General features: G+C 46.4%; 1 pseudogene; it reads left to right on the top strand.

Annotated features, from left to right (window-relative positions):
* Positions 1-2658: 2658 nt before the first annotated feature.
* LOC137062380 (general transcription factor II-I repeat domain-containing protein 2-like) lies at positions 2659-11230 on the top strand (annotated as a pseudogene).
* The last annotated feature ends 4217 nt before the right edge of the window (positions 11231-15447 follow it).

Genomic DNA, 15447 nt, shown 5'->3' with positions numbered 1-15447 from the left:
GAGAAAAGTCTCCATTTCAAAGCATACAGCTTCCTTGTGGACGGAGCTCTGGAGTGTAGGATGGTCTCTACGACCTCGGCCGAGAGACCCTCCTCTATGAGCCTAGCCCCCTCAGAGGCCAGGACCACAGTTTCCACATCTCCGGGCGTGGGTGCAGGAATCTCCCGCCCGCCTGAGAGAGTAGATCCCTCCTGGTCGGAATCTCCATCGGAGAGCCTTCCAGGAGAGATATCAGGTCCGAAAACCATACTCGGGTCGGCCAGTTCGGAGCCACTAGAAGTACCTGGGCCCCGTCCCGGCGTACCCTCTCCAGAACTCCTGGAAGCAGGACAATCGGGGGGAAGGCGTACAGAGGCAGCCTCGGCCACTCCTGTACCATGACATCCAGCCCCAGCGGGGCCGGATCGGTCAGAGAAAACCACTGCGGGCAGTGGGAATTCTCCGCCGAAGCAAATAGATCTATTTCTGCTTTCCCATAAACCTTCCAAAGGAGCTCCACCACCTCTGGGTGGAGTCTCCATTCCCCGGGCCTCGGCCCCTGTCTCGACAGGCTGTCTGCTTCCTGATTCAGGGCCCCCGGGATATATACTGCCCTGATTGACAGCAATTTCCCTTGGGCCCACAGGAGGATCCGATGTGCCAGTTTGTCCAATGGACGAGACCTCAGACCCCCCTGGTGATTTATATAGGCGACCACGGACGTGTTGTCTGTCCTGACTAGTACGTGGTGGCCCCTGAGGTCGGGCAGGAACTGTTTCAATGCAAGAAACACTGCGAGCATCTCTAGCCGATTTATGTGCCAGTGCCGCTGATGTTCCTGCCATAGACCCTGGGATGAGCGACCACTCATGGTCGCCCCCCAGCCCGTGAGAGAGGCATCTGTCGTTAGCGTTACGCGACGAACATGAGCCCCCAACACGGGACCCTGAGATAGAAACCCCGGGTTTTTCCACATGACCAGAGCACGTAGGCATCGCCGCGTGACTTTGATCGTGCGGAGCGGATTTCCCCTCGGGGAGAACCCTTTTGTTTTGAGCCACCACTGCAGTGGCCTCATGTACAGTAGGCCAAAAGGTATCACGTTGGACGCTGCTGCCATGAGACCTAACAGTTTCTGGAACTGTTTCACAGTGACGGCTCGGCCTAGCTTCTGCTCTTTGACGGCTGCCAGGATCGATGCTATGCGTGTTGGCGATAATTGCGCCCGCATAATTACCGAGTCCCAGTTCACACCTAGAAAAGTGGTTCTCTTAGCCGGAGAAAGCACACTCTTCTTGGCGTTCAGCCTCAACCCCAGCTTCGACATATGGGCGAGAACAGCATCTCGATGCTGAACCGCCATCTGCTCTGTATTCGCTAGAATCAGCCAGTCGTCGATATAGTTCAGAATGCGGATGCCCTGCAGACGCAGCGGCGCCAGAGCTGCATCCATACACTTGGTGAACGTGCAGGGTGACAGTGCTAGACCGAAGGGAAGTACACGATATTGGTATGCCTCTCCCCCGAAGGCAAACCTCAGGAACTTCCTGTGATGTGGAAGGATGGAGACATGAAAATACGCATCTTTGAGGTCTATGGTGACAAACCAATCCTCCGATTTGACCTGCGCTACAATTTGTCTGAGTGTAAGCATCTTGAATTTGAGCTTGGCCACCGAGCGATTCAATAGCCGCAGATCTAATATCGGGCGTAAGCCCCCATCCTTCTTCGGCACGATGAAGTAACGGCTGTAAAAGCCAGACTCCCTGCTGGGAGGGGGAACCCTCTCTATAGCCCCTTTTTGCAGGAGTGTCTCTACTTCCTGTGCCATTACCAGAGCCTGCTCCGGGCCCACCTCTGTAGGTAGGACACCGCAGAAAGGAGGTGGCCGACTTCTGAATTGAATGGCGTACCCCTTTTCTATTATCTGCAGGACCCAATGAGATATATTTGATAGACGTTTCCACTCGTCTAGAAAATCTACTAAGGGAACCAGCCTCTCGAGGCTGGCCTCTGGTGTATTTTGAGCAACAAGCACAGTGCCCTGAAGCGGCGGCCCGGCAGGGAACGACTGACTTGACTGCTCGGGGGCCCCCCGAAGGGGGTGCGGACCACCCTCGGGTGGCCCGCGGAGACCGACTGCGCCCCGGCATTGCGGCGGGGTTGGCAGCGCGGCCCCCCGAGGGTGCCGTAGGGAAACGGGTACCGTTGGCAGGGGTAAACACCGTTTCCCTACGGGGGGAACCACCCTCAGCGTCCTGACGCTTCTGGCGTCAGGAACGCTTCGACGAGGCCTTCTTGGCGATCAGGACTGTCCGCAGATCAGCCCTGCCCCTCGAAGGCCTCGTCTGAGAGCGCCGCCCCTCGTCCCCACGCTGAGGGGGAGCTCGGGCAGCGACGCTCTGCTTTTGTTGAGCCCTGTGTGAGGAGCTCGTACTCGGTTTGGGCTGCTTGGTGGTATCAGCAGCAGCCCCAGGGACCTGGACCCGGAGAGGGAGGAACTGCTTGAGCGCCGCAGCTTGCTTTTTCGACTCCTGGAACCTCTCGGTGACAGTGTGGACTGCGTCACCGAAGAGGCCTCCAGGAGAAAGCGGCGCATCAAGCAGAAAGGCTTTCTCCCTCTCCTTGATGTCTGTGGGGTTCAACCATAAATGTCTCTCCGTGGCCACCAATGCTGCCATGGAGCGGCCAACACATCTGGCCGTCTCCTTGGTGGCCCGGAGAGCTAGATCGGCTGATGATCTAAGTTCGGCAACAATATCACCCCCCACAGCATCAGAACCGTCCAGATCCCTCAGCAGGTCAGCCTGGTATGCCTGCACGATAGCCATCGTGTGCAGGCATGCAGCCGCCTGACCCGCTGCCGAGTACGCTTTACCCACCAGCGCCGACGTTGTCTTTAAAGGTCTGGTGGGTAAAGTCGGGGCCTTAAGGGACGATGCCGATGAAGGCGAGAGATGGCTCGCGAGCGTCTCTTCAACCTTTGGCATCGCCCCATAACCATACTGTCTCAGCCCGCTGATGTTACTGTAGACCGAAGTCTGCGGGCTGAACACACGATATGATGCCGGTCTCCTCCACGATCTTGCCACCTCGGTGTGCAAGTCGTGGAAGAACGGCAGGCCCCGCCGCTGAGGTTCTGAAGCGCGAGATGGCAGGAAGCGTTCGTCTAGCTTGCTATGACGTTTTCTCCCTGCCTCAGATCTTTCAGTGGGCCAGTCGATGTTTAATCTGGCCACTGCTCGCGTCAAAACCTCAACTAGCTCCTCACTAGCAGGGGACTGAAGTGGCGAGTCTTCAGTCTCGATGCTTTCAACGTCCACCTCCTCAGAGCTGGACAGATGAAGCACCGGCGACTCTCTCGGGGGGGAAGAAACCGCCATGCGTGCTTCCATGCCCCGAGAAGAGCCGCTGGATGGAGCAGGTGAGGGCAGAGATAAGGCAGCGCCCGTCTCTAACCCCTCTGCAACATCCAATTGTGATCCCCACGACTGCAGCCTTCGCTCCGCCTCGGCGGCAGCGGGACCAGAGCCGCGGGGAACACGAGCCGAGCACCCTCCTCAAAGAGTGCCCGGCGGGAGCGCAGCGTTCTCAATGGCAATCGCTCACAGTGCTCGCAAGCAGCCCCCTCGAGGGCTGCCTGGGCATGCTGCGCTCCCAAGCAGGCTACACAAAGAGAAAGTGTATCCCCGCTCGTGATGTAGCGTGGGCAGGGATGAACACACCTCTTGAAACTGCTTTCACTCGCCATATTTAATCTATCTATTTTCTTTTCTCTTTGTTTGTTAATATAATGAAATATTTAACAAAAGGGTGGAAAATCTCTGATATAGACAGACAAAAACACCAAATAGACAGACAGGTTCACACAGATCGCTTGCTGAAGGCTCAGAAGCTGGTTCCTGTTTGTTTTCACGGACGCTTTATAGCTTCCGGTCGATGACGTCATCACGCCGACGATCGATCTTTTTTCCGATGGAATGGTTCTACAGGCGCTTCACGACGCATTAACGCAGAGGCGTTCTCACAGCGTTTCGACGCAGCTCGAGTTCCCCGAAAGGGAACAGGAGCTTTCTGGACAAGTGGGAGGCAGAATATCTGTTAACATATGTAAAAGACAAACCTGTTTATCTTGTTTGTGGAGTCAAGGTGGCTGTAAGTAAGGAGTACAACATTAGACACTATGAAATTAAACACCATGACAAATACAAGGACCGGGACATGAGAGGAGATGAAAATAAGTTTGGTTTCACAACAGAATATGTTTCACGAGTTCACACTTACAAATAATTCAGATAGAATAAATGGTATGCGTATTTGGCGTGCTGTCCGAGGAGAGGGCTCCGAGCTCGGTATTTGGCCCGAACCCAGGAGTACTCCCCCAAAAATTGCTACTAGCATAGGACAGCAGCCAGTAAATGATGTTGATGCCCCCCAAAAGTTGCAGAGCATGAACTGGTGCTGTGCCAACCGAAGGGGGGGTTAGTCACTGGATCGGGAGATCTTGTTCATTATTGTCTGAGGTTTTGATGGTCGTGATATCAGAAAGGTGACCCTCGTTGGTAGTCAGCTGGGGTGGTTGCATGTAGGCGAGAGGAGATAGCAGTGCTGTGGCAGTGGAGACGAGCTGTTTCAGCATGCTTTCAAACGTATCCAATGAGCTGGCTGTACAGAGAATTAGGCTCCTGTAGGAGTTGAGAAGATGACTGCTGTGGGGGTGGGACAGGTTTGGATGGAGGAACAGAACTCCTGCGGGAGTGAGGTTGGTGATACTGCTGTGACGTTTCAACTTGCTTTCCAAACGAACAATTTGCACGGACGATTGGGCTCCTGTGGGAATGGAGATGACGACATTGCTGTGGTATTGAAACGAGTTTCAATGGAGTATCGGGCTTTGCGAGAGCGGAGTTGTCGATACTGCTGCAGCCGTGGAGACGAGCCATTTTAACTTGTTTTTCGAAACCAGTGAGCCGGGTTGGACGAAGAACTGATACTCCTGCGGAAATATGGAGAAATCACTGCTGCGGCAGTACAAACAAGTTGAATGGAAAAACTGAACTCTTGCGGGAGCTGAGGCGGCATCACTGCTGTGACAGTGGAAGCCTTTGGGTGGAGGAACTGGCTTCTGTTGGAGCGGAGGAGATGACACTGTTTTGCAGTAAAGTCGGTTGGAGAAACTGGGCTTCTGCTGGAGCAAATGAGATAACACTGCTGCGGCAGTGAGAACCAGCTGGATGGAAAAGCTTAGCTTCTGATAGAACGGAGGAGATACTGCTGCGGCAGTGAGAGCCAGCTGGATGGGGAATGCTGAGCTTCTATTGGAGCGAATGAGATAACACTGCTGCGGCAGTGAGAACTAGCTGAATGGAAAAGCTTAGCTTCTGTTAGAACGGAGGAGATACTGCTGCGGCAGTGAGAGCCAGCTGGATGGGGAATGCTGAGCTTCTATTGGAGCGAAGGAGATAACCATGCTGCGGCAGTGAGAGCCAGCTGGATGGAGAATCCTGAGCTTCTATTGGAGCGGAGGAGATAACACTGCTGCGGCAGTGAGAGCCAGCTGGATGGAGAATCCTGAGCTTCTGTTAGAGTGGAGGAGATAACACTGCTGCGGCAGTGAGAGCCAGCTGGATGGAGAATCCTGAGCTTCTGTTAGAGCAGAGGAGATAACACTGCTGCGGCAGTGAGAGCCAGCTGGATGGAGAATCCTGAGCTTCTTTTAGAGCGGAGGAGATAACACTGCTGCGGCAGTGAAAGCCAGCTGGATGGAGAATCCTGAACTTCTGTTAGAGCGGAGGAGATACTGCTGCGGCAGTGAAAGCCAGCTGGATGGAGAATCCTGAGCTTTTGTTAGAGCGGAGGAGATAACACTGCTGCGGCAGTGAAAGCCAGCTGGATGGAGAATCCTGAGCTTCTGTTAGAGCGGAGGAGATACTGCTGCGGCAGTGACAGCCAGCTGGATGGAGAATCCTGAGCTTCTGTTAGAGCGGAGGAGATAACACTGCTGCAGTGAAAAATTTGAGGTGGGTTCCTGCGGGAGTGACTGGAGAGATGCTGCTACGGCAGTGAATATTATTGATTCATTTAGTGAATTTGGTGATGTTGAATTGGAGTGGATGTGGTGATCCTGTAGGATTGAGTGTATGGAAACAAGCTGAAGCTGAAACAATTTTAGCTGATGAGGGTCTGTTGGGCTTCTTTGATGTGGGAGCGATTGGAGCGGATGTAGCTCTTGAAAGCCTCTGACGAATAGCGACCAATTTTTTGGATCTGGTGCTGGGAGAGACCTTTTTGAGCAGTTGTGGTTACAGTTGTGGTTTTGAGCAGTTCTGCACCTATGCGGAATGAATGGCTAGAAAAGTTGTCTGCCGAGATGCCGGATAGAATCAGTTTTTGGAACCAGAAACGTGTGACAGGGCGGTTAGCATCGTCTGTGAAGAGTGGTTCAGATAAAAGTTTAGTCTGCAAACTTATGAAATGTAGGTTGGCTAAAAGGGATTGATACGGCTGGATTGGTGATGGAAGGTTGAAAATGTAAATAGATTGCCCTTTTTTCATTTGATCCGTCTTGCTTTGTTTGATGAAGTAAGAGATTGTTTTGCCATCTAGCACTGCTAAGTCTGAAATTATAGGATGAAGCTTTGGGTTGAAGGTGGACGTGATAGTAATTTCTGAGCTTCCGAGAAAACCGGAGCAATCCAATATGAATATTGCATCCAGAGTGCGGGCAGTATTGGTGGAGTGGTAGCCTCGGCGGAGGGTGGAGATACATTTGGTAAGTATGTCTAGAGTTATTGGTTGTCTGGGTGGGTGGGTTGAGTTTTTTGGATGCCTTTGATTAGCATGGATGTTTGTGAATTGGTTATTTCTGGAGAGGGCAGACCAAACACAAGTTTGTTGAATTCCACTTAGATGACCCTTGATGGAGCTGACTTGGAGGTTCTTGATGCTGTTGAGATAAGATATGAATGAAGTGATGGTGAGCAAAGAATAATCTGGAAAATTCAGCTTGTATATGGAGTGAAAAGACGTGAAACACTTCCATGCAGTTAGGTAGGATTTAAGGGTTCTGGGGGAAACAGCTTGAAGGATGGAATTGAGAGAAGCGTCAATGAGTGGTCTCAATTGGATGTTTATGGGAATATTAGCTCTCAATACTTTGGTACTGGGGTTGGGAATGGGAATGGGAAATGGATCTGTGCTCTAATGTTGCTGGTGACAGGGGGCAGTTCCAAGGCTGTAGGATTCGGCGGGAAGGGCATCTGTGTTGCAGAAAACAGAGTGAATGGAGCACTAATTTGCGAAAAAGTGTTAGGCGGATAGAAACCAGGGGCCGAGACCGCTTGCGGAGGCAACCTCTCGTTTCGGTCGGTCCCCGACAAAGGAGGAATGGGAAAAAAGGGTAAAGAGGAAAGCTAAGGAGGACAAAAAGCAGCTGGGCCCGCACCGCTAGCGGAGGCAGCCTCGCGCTAGAGTTTGATGGTGGGGCTGCAGGCCAAGGGAAGGGGTTAGAAAAAGTGACAGGAAAAGGCTGTGATACAAAGCTTGAGCTGCTGGCGGAAGCGTACTTATGCTTAAAGGATTGCCTGGGGCAGAGGAAACTGGTATTGTGACCTGAGGTGCAATGCTGGAAACACGCACGGTCTCTAGCTCGGCGGAGCAGAGAGATGAGTTGGGCTGGGTGGCGGCGGCGATGGCAGCGGTCTGGGGCGCGGCGGCGATGGCAGCGGGGGCTGGAAATGGGGCGTGGCCCGGGCTAGCTGATGGCCTGCTGCAGCGGCCTGGTGCTCGAGGAAGAACCAGTTCTGTGGGAGAAGGGGTCTTTTGAGAGCGTGAGTTCGGATCCTTATGTTTCCTTGACCTGTTTGTAGTTTTGGAAGGTGGAGTGGATTTTGGAGATGGAGAAGCTGCTTGAAGTGACACGTACAGGTTGTATAATTTGGCTTTATTAATTATTCTGGAAAAATTAACATCAGCACTGATTAGCACTTGTCTTAACCCTAGTACGGTCCATTTCTCTATTGCTGGAATCGTAGGTTGTACTGAGGAGTAGGAGGAAGCTGGAGATGGTGGATGTCTTGAAGGTGGAGGTGATGGCAAGCCTCTGCGTCTCGGTGTACGGGATGTGGCTCGGCTGGGCCGACGGCCACGCTGTGTTGCTGGAGATTCAGTCACGGTGTCTTGTTGGGGTGCTCCTTGCAGCTGTGGGATGCTGTAGAGGATCTTCGTCAGATGGATAAAGTTCATTCTCAGACATTGCAATGGGTAGGACCAAATGCTGATTATCTTCAGCTCCTGCAGAAGCATAAAGAACAATACTGCTTTGGCAGTGGAGAAACGGTTAGCCAGAGAAACCGAGCTCCTGCGGGAGCAGAGGGAACAGCACTGCTGCAGCAGTGGAGAAACGGTTAGCCAGAAAAACTGAGCTCCTGTGGGAGCAGAGGGAACAACAACTGCTTTGGCGGTGGAGAAATTTGCCAGAGAAACTGAGCTCCTGCGGGAGCAGAGGGAACCACACTGTTATGGACACTGGAGAAATTAGCCAGAGAAACTGGGCTCCTGTGGGAGCAGAAAGAACAGCACTGCTGTGGCAGAGGAGAAAAAGATTAGCCAGAAAACTGAACTCCTGTGGGAGCAGAGGGAATAGCACCGTTATGGCAGAGGTGAAATTAGCCAGAGAAACTGAGCTCCTGTGGGAGAAGAAGGAACATCACTGCTGCTGTGGTGGAGAAAAAGTTAGATGGAACAAAATGGAAAAGAATGTTTGTAAAACCAAAATGGGACTCTTATTTTGAAAGAGACCCATTTGGGTCCAACTCTTATTAAATTTAGCATACAACATTACAATATAATCAAAATAAAGAAAACAGTCCTGGTTCATAAGAACTTGGCGCCATACATTGATTGTAAATGCTCTGAAACTGTAATATTCTGAACGCAACACGGCGCCACATTCAAAAGTTTAATCACAATTAGGAAGATGTGATGTATGTTTCTGTCTCCAAAATATAAGATGGCTTAAATAATCATTATGCTGTACTGTCAACATTTAAGTTACTTAGCCTCACAAAACATACATTCGCTTTGCGAGCGAGTAAATTTATTGTTCATCACCACGGCAAATGCACTTTGTGTGTCACAAGTTTCTGTCTGTTGTACACAGAGGCAGCAAGATCACAACAAAGCTTGATGTGTGCCGGAACTATTTTATTTAAGATACATTTCGATTTCTTGGGACAGGAGCTGTTGTAGCTGTCCTGCTGCAAGTCTGTGCAGTGTGCACTCTTTACAGTGTCTGAGCGCTGCTCAAACAATTGACTCCTCATTGATTGAATTGTGGCAAAGACCACATTACACTTTGGAAAAAACAGGAATTCTTTTACCGTGAAATTGAGGAGCCATTGGTTTGAAATAATGCTGATGAAAAGCGGCCAAAAGGGGCTTTAGATTTGTAAGGAAAGTTTTTAGCATTGTAGCATAGCGTCGAGCAGCGTGTGGAGCCATGTTGACAGAGTGGGTAGAAAAAGTGACCTGCCAGAATGCTGCAAACTTTGTCAAGGAACATTGGTGAGTTGACTGGGTATTTATGTGATCCTCCACTTGAGCTGATTGGTAGACATGTTGATTACTGATTGTTGACAGCTGGTTGGAATGACATCATGATTAGGTAGATCATTTGAACGTGCTTCTCCCGAACTTAGTTTTTTAAGAAACATCATTTAAAAAAGCCACATCACAAAGCGAGGCTGCTGTAAAGGATAGTTATATAGTGGCAGCAGAGATCGCAAAATCAGCCCGGCCCTTTAATGAGGGAGAGTTCGTGCAAAAGTGCATGATGAAGGTTTGTGACCTCATATGCCCAGAGAAAAAACAGGCATTTTCAAACGTGAGCCTGAGCAGGAACACAGTAGCTGATTGCACATGTGATCTTGCCACCAATCTGTATGACCAGCTGATGGAAAAGGCAAAAGATTTTGTTGTGTTCTCCCTCGCTGTGGATGAGAGCTGCGATGCATCTGATACTGCTCAGCTGTCAGTCTTCATCCGTGGGGTGGACTCAAATCTGTGTGTTACGGAGGAGCTATTGGGATTCAAATCAATGCATGGCACAACCACAGGAAAGGAAATCTTTGAGGAGGTTTCCAAATGTGTAACTGAAATAAATCTACCGTGGGATAAACTTGTTGGATTAACGACAGATGGTACGCCAGCATTGGGAAGATGCGGGAAGAGAACTATGTAGGTGAGCTAACTGTTTACCACTGCATCATACATCAGGAAGCACTGTGTGCCAAAGCCCTAAAGATGGAACATGTTATGACCACAGTAACACAGGTAGTTAACTTTGTAAGAGCCGAAGGTCTAAATCACCGCCAGTTTAAATCTTTTCTGGAGGAGTGTGGTTCGCAATACACAGACGTGCCATATCACACAGGTGAGATGGCTAAGCAGAGGAAAAGTACTGAACAGATGTTTCGAGCTGCGTGAGGAAATATGTCAATTACTGGAAACCAAAGGGAAGGATACAGCAGAGCTCCGGGAGCAAAAGTTCCTGTGTGAGCTGGCCTTTCTCTGTGACATCTCGAGCCATCTCGATGCACTGAACCTGCAGCTTCAGGGGCGGGGGCGCATCATCGCAGACATGTACACTGCAGTGAGGGCCTTCAAAACTTATCTGTGCCTGTGGGAGAATCAGATGCTGCAAGGAAACCCTTGCCATTTTCCCTGCTGCCAATCCATAAAAGTGCAGATCTCTACCGCTGTGTTCCCATGCGCACAGGTTGCTGAAAAGCAGTGTTCTCGCCGCTGAGTTTAGCAGGCGATTTGCCGACTTCAATGCCCAGAAATGCAAGTTTGAACTGCTTAGTAATCCCTTCGCAGTTGATGTGGAAAATATACCAACCAACATCCAAATGGAGCTGATTGAACTCCAGTGCAATGACACGCTGAAGTCAAAGTATGATGCTGAGGGGCCCGCACCGTTTCCACGGTTCATCCCTGACACAATGCCTCAGCTCCACACCCAAGTTGCTCAGATGCTCTCCATGTTCGGCAGCACTTATCTATGCGAGCAACTTTTCTCCTCGATGAAGATACAAAACCAAAGACCAAAACAACTCACAGGAGACGTCTGACTGATAAACATTTTCACTCGATACTGAGGAATTCTTCAGCTCAGAGCTTGAGCCCAGGCATTGATGAACTAGCATCCAAGAAGAGATGCCAGGTATCTGGCCTGGGCACATCAGATTAGACCAGTGTGCAATAATTAACTTTTTCTTTTTGCACTTTTTCTTGATACAAGACATGGGCTTGAATGGTTGATTAATTTATTATCATTTTATTTGTAAAATTATTAGCCAGTGGAAAAAGTTTATTTTGGTATTTAAATCAGAAAGCTGCAAATAGAAAAGAGGCATACAATATTTATTTAAATTTTATCTATTTAATAAATGAATGCCATTGATGTGTTTTTTCATTTGAAATTCGATTTTGCATGTCTCCACTATTAAATTATATGTTTTATGGTAATAAGCGATGCTTGTTCCATATTCAATGTTAAAGCAAAACTTGTTTGGGTCCATATTAAAAGGTTAATTTGTTCAATGTTGGCCCGCGACTTTGTTCAGGTTTTACATTTTGGCTCACTGGGTATTGAGACACCCTGCTCTAGTGTAATTGACGCACCATCCTAAATAAACCCGTCTCTTGGGCGATACACAGAAATTTTGAATATATTCCGATCTAATATGATTTCTGACCATAGACCGTAAAAAAATATGGACGACTCAACATCATCCATTTCCGCTTGGCAGATTTGAAGCTTTTAGGCGGCCTTGCACGGCGCGGACATCTTGGGACCGAGTCTGCGCAGTAGCGATTTCGGGACCGGAGTTGCGCAGTAGAACACAGGAAGTAGAGCAGGAAGTACAGCTGCGATATCAAAAGCCCGCCCACACTCTCGCAGATGCAGAACAATTAATTATGTTGATGTGAAATAAACAGTTATGGAAATGTAGAAATTAAAGCTAAAGCTCTAATCTGCTCCCAAAAATTTCGAAAAAAGTCTGTTAGTGCCTCAGTGACAACTTCACTAGTAACTTTACTAGTAACAATTCAATTAGAGAGCTCTATAATCCCAATTGTTACTAGTAACAATTGAATTACAGAGCTCTATAATTAAAAATGAATGGAAGTCAATGGAGACATATGACTAGTAATAAATGAATTGTAGAGCTCTCTAATTGTAATTGTTACTAGTAATAATACAATTAGAGAGCTCTACAATCATAATTGTTACTAGTAACAATTGAATTCGAGAGCTCTACAATCATAATTGTTACTAGTAAAAATTGAAGTATAGAGCTCTATAATTGTAATTGTTACTAGTACAAATTAAATTATAGAGCTCTTTAATTGAATTGTTACTAGTAAAAATATAATTACGACGAGTAACGCTGGAACGTTTTTATGCTGAAACGGCCTCCCATACAAACAGAAACTGTTCAGACCAATGACCAAGGGTCCTTTAGATGATGATGGACAGATGATAAACAGTAACATCACCAAAGGCGCTTGGATTTAATTTGTTCAAATCTTAAACAGAGAACGTGTTCGTATATGCATTCACCTTCACTATTTATCTCTGAAATGATGATCATGCGTATCCTTAAAATCTTTTTTATCATGTGTATCACATTTTATCATGCGTATGATCATGTGTATCCTTAAAATCTTTTTTTTTTTTACAACACCGGCAAAGATCGTTTATTATTTTAGCATGCATGCAGACAGGGTTGGCAAGTTTTTACAACAAAACCCGCCCTGGAGTTTGGGGGTTTGGAGGTGAATTCCTAAAATTGTGTTTTATTTTGGCAAGGTTGCCTGCTAAAATTCATAATTGAGGTCGCTTCAACCTGTGGACATGGAAAACAATCAGCAGAAAAAAATGGAATTGGCAACACAGTGCAGCTGAGTTCTGTTGACATTAGACAACTAACGCTTGTGTCGCTCCGTTGCTCCATTGCACTTATAATTAGAACCATTTCTTAGACCAAAATTAAAATAAATAATGAAAAAAGTATGCAAATACCAAAATAACAAATGTGTCTGACATTCTGTCTCAACATGAATTTAGGTTTAAAAATAAACAACAACACACACACACACACACACACACACACACACACACACAATACAAGAAGAACTGGAAGAGGATCTAAAAGAAGAAACAATAGCTGTGCAACCATTGATTACCAGAGCACACGATTGCAAGTTATTATACATCTTTATCCTGATTTATACTTTAATTCTTCAAACAACACTGTACGTCTTGTATGGTAGGCATGAAATGAGACACACACACACACACACACACACACACACACACAAAATAATAACAAAAAAACAGCGTTCCTTTTAAAGAAAAGACTTTAAGGAGAATAAAGCCACACCATTGGACAAAGAACACCGAATGAAATATTTAAAGTATGCTGTCTACGTACAATGGAATGTGTTATTAAGACTAGCTCATTAGCCAAGAGTCCAAACCGTTTCTCAAAAACATGGATGAAAGGAGAAACTATCCTAATTAGCTGAGAACTGATAACATTAGAGCCACTTATGTCATAACAGAGAAGTAAAAAATGGTGATGCCTTTATAGCAAAATGTAACAATAATACTTCATGACCTCTTATTTTTCAAAACATCTTTCTTATTCCTTTGAAGAAAATGGGCATTTCGCATACAGATGAAAGTCAAAACAACACAACTATTAAAACATGCAGTCAAGCCAGTTAACCAGCTACATTAGTAGCACTGAAGATGAAACAAGTTAAATCTATTTTTTTAATTAAGTGGCCTAATGGAAAATAACTTCCCTTTTTGTTTTAATAAAAAAATTGTATGATATAACCCCTTTATTTAAATTTTCCCCCGAGGTCTAATTATAATGTTATTTATTTTTTTTTATTTCTCCTTTGTTTTACCAGGGTAGTCACATTGAGACAGTAGTCTCTTTTTCAAGTGAGCCCTGGCCAAGAAAAGGCAGCACATAGTTAAAAAAAAAAAAGACACATAAAAACATAAAAACAGTGATGGACACAACATAAAACATAAATACAATTTACAAGTGAGAATATTCAGGCTGTACACAACAAAAAGTCTAGACACATTCACATGTATGATGCAGAATGTCTGCCAGATACGACTTAAAATCAGAGATGGAAATAAACATGTTTAGTTTCAGATTTTTCTGTAGTGCGTTCCAGGTTGATGGAGCATTGTAACGGTATGCTGTTTTACCAAATTCGGAATGAACAGTAGGCACATTAAAAAGTATGCTATTGTTTGACCTGAGGTTATATCTATTGTTTGTTGCCAATGAAAAAACGGATAAATATGATGGTAATAATCCAGTAATTGCTTTATAAATAAAAATCAACCAATTGCGTTTTCTGCGTTTAGACAGTGGTAACCAACCAGATAAGCTGTACAAATTGCAGTGATGTGTACTATAATCAGCTTTTGTTATAAATCGTAGTGCTGAATGGTAGACAGAATCAAGTGAACGCAATACAGACTTTGAGGCATGCATATAGAGAATGTCGCCATAATCCAGAACAGATAAAAATGTGGCTGCTACAAGTTCTTTTCTAGCTTTCAAATTAAAACAAGCCTTATTTCGAAAAAAGAAACCTAGCTTTACTCTAAGTTTCTTTACCACATGCATGACATGAGGATTAAAAGAGATATTTTCATCCAATAAAAAACCTAGATATGTGTAGCATGACACCTTCTCTATTTCCTGTCCCTGTGCGGTTACAATTGGAGGTAGTGATTTTACTTTGAACTTTGAGTGCGTAAACAACATGTATTTGGTTTTTTTAGCATTAAGCACTAACTTTAATTTCCTTAAATTTTCTTGCAAGACTGTGAAAGCCTCCTGCAGTTTTATTAAAGCCTCACATGGAGAGGGTGCAGTGCAATAGATGATGGTGTCATCCGCATAAAGGTGTACATTTGCATTTACACGTTCAGAGATAGAATTTATGTAGACGGTAAACAAAAGTGGCCCTAAGATGGAGCCTTGTGGAACACCGATTGTAATTGCAGCCTTCCCTGATGTAATACCATCACATGTAATACATTGAAATCTCCCTGTAAGATAATTTTTAAACCAACTTACCGCATGTGAGGACACCCCAATTTTACCTAAACTTTTTAAAAGAATGCTGTGATCCACTGTATCAAAAGCCTTAGAAAGGTCAATAAACAGTCCTGCGCTTGAGTTTTTGCAATCAATGGCAGACACAATGTCATCAATTACTTTAGTGGCTGCCGTGACGGTGCTGTGCCCCTTTCTGAAGCCTGACTGAAAAGGGGTGAGGATACAATTACAGGTTAAAAACTCTTTTAATTGTTCACTTACTAATTCCTCAAATATCTTAGCCAGTACTGATAATTTAGAT

This window comes from Pseudorasbora parva, chromosome 23 (genome assembly GCF_024679245.1).
Source record: "Pseudorasbora parva isolate DD20220531a chromosome 23, ASM2467924v1, whole genome shotgun sequence".
In the NCBI taxonomy this organism is placed as follows: domain Eukaryota; kingdom Metazoa; phylum Chordata; class Actinopteri; order Cypriniformes; family Gobionidae; genus Pseudorasbora; species Pseudorasbora parva.
Note: the sequence above shows the minus strand (reverse complement) of the source record. Positions and strands in the feature narration are given on the sequence as shown.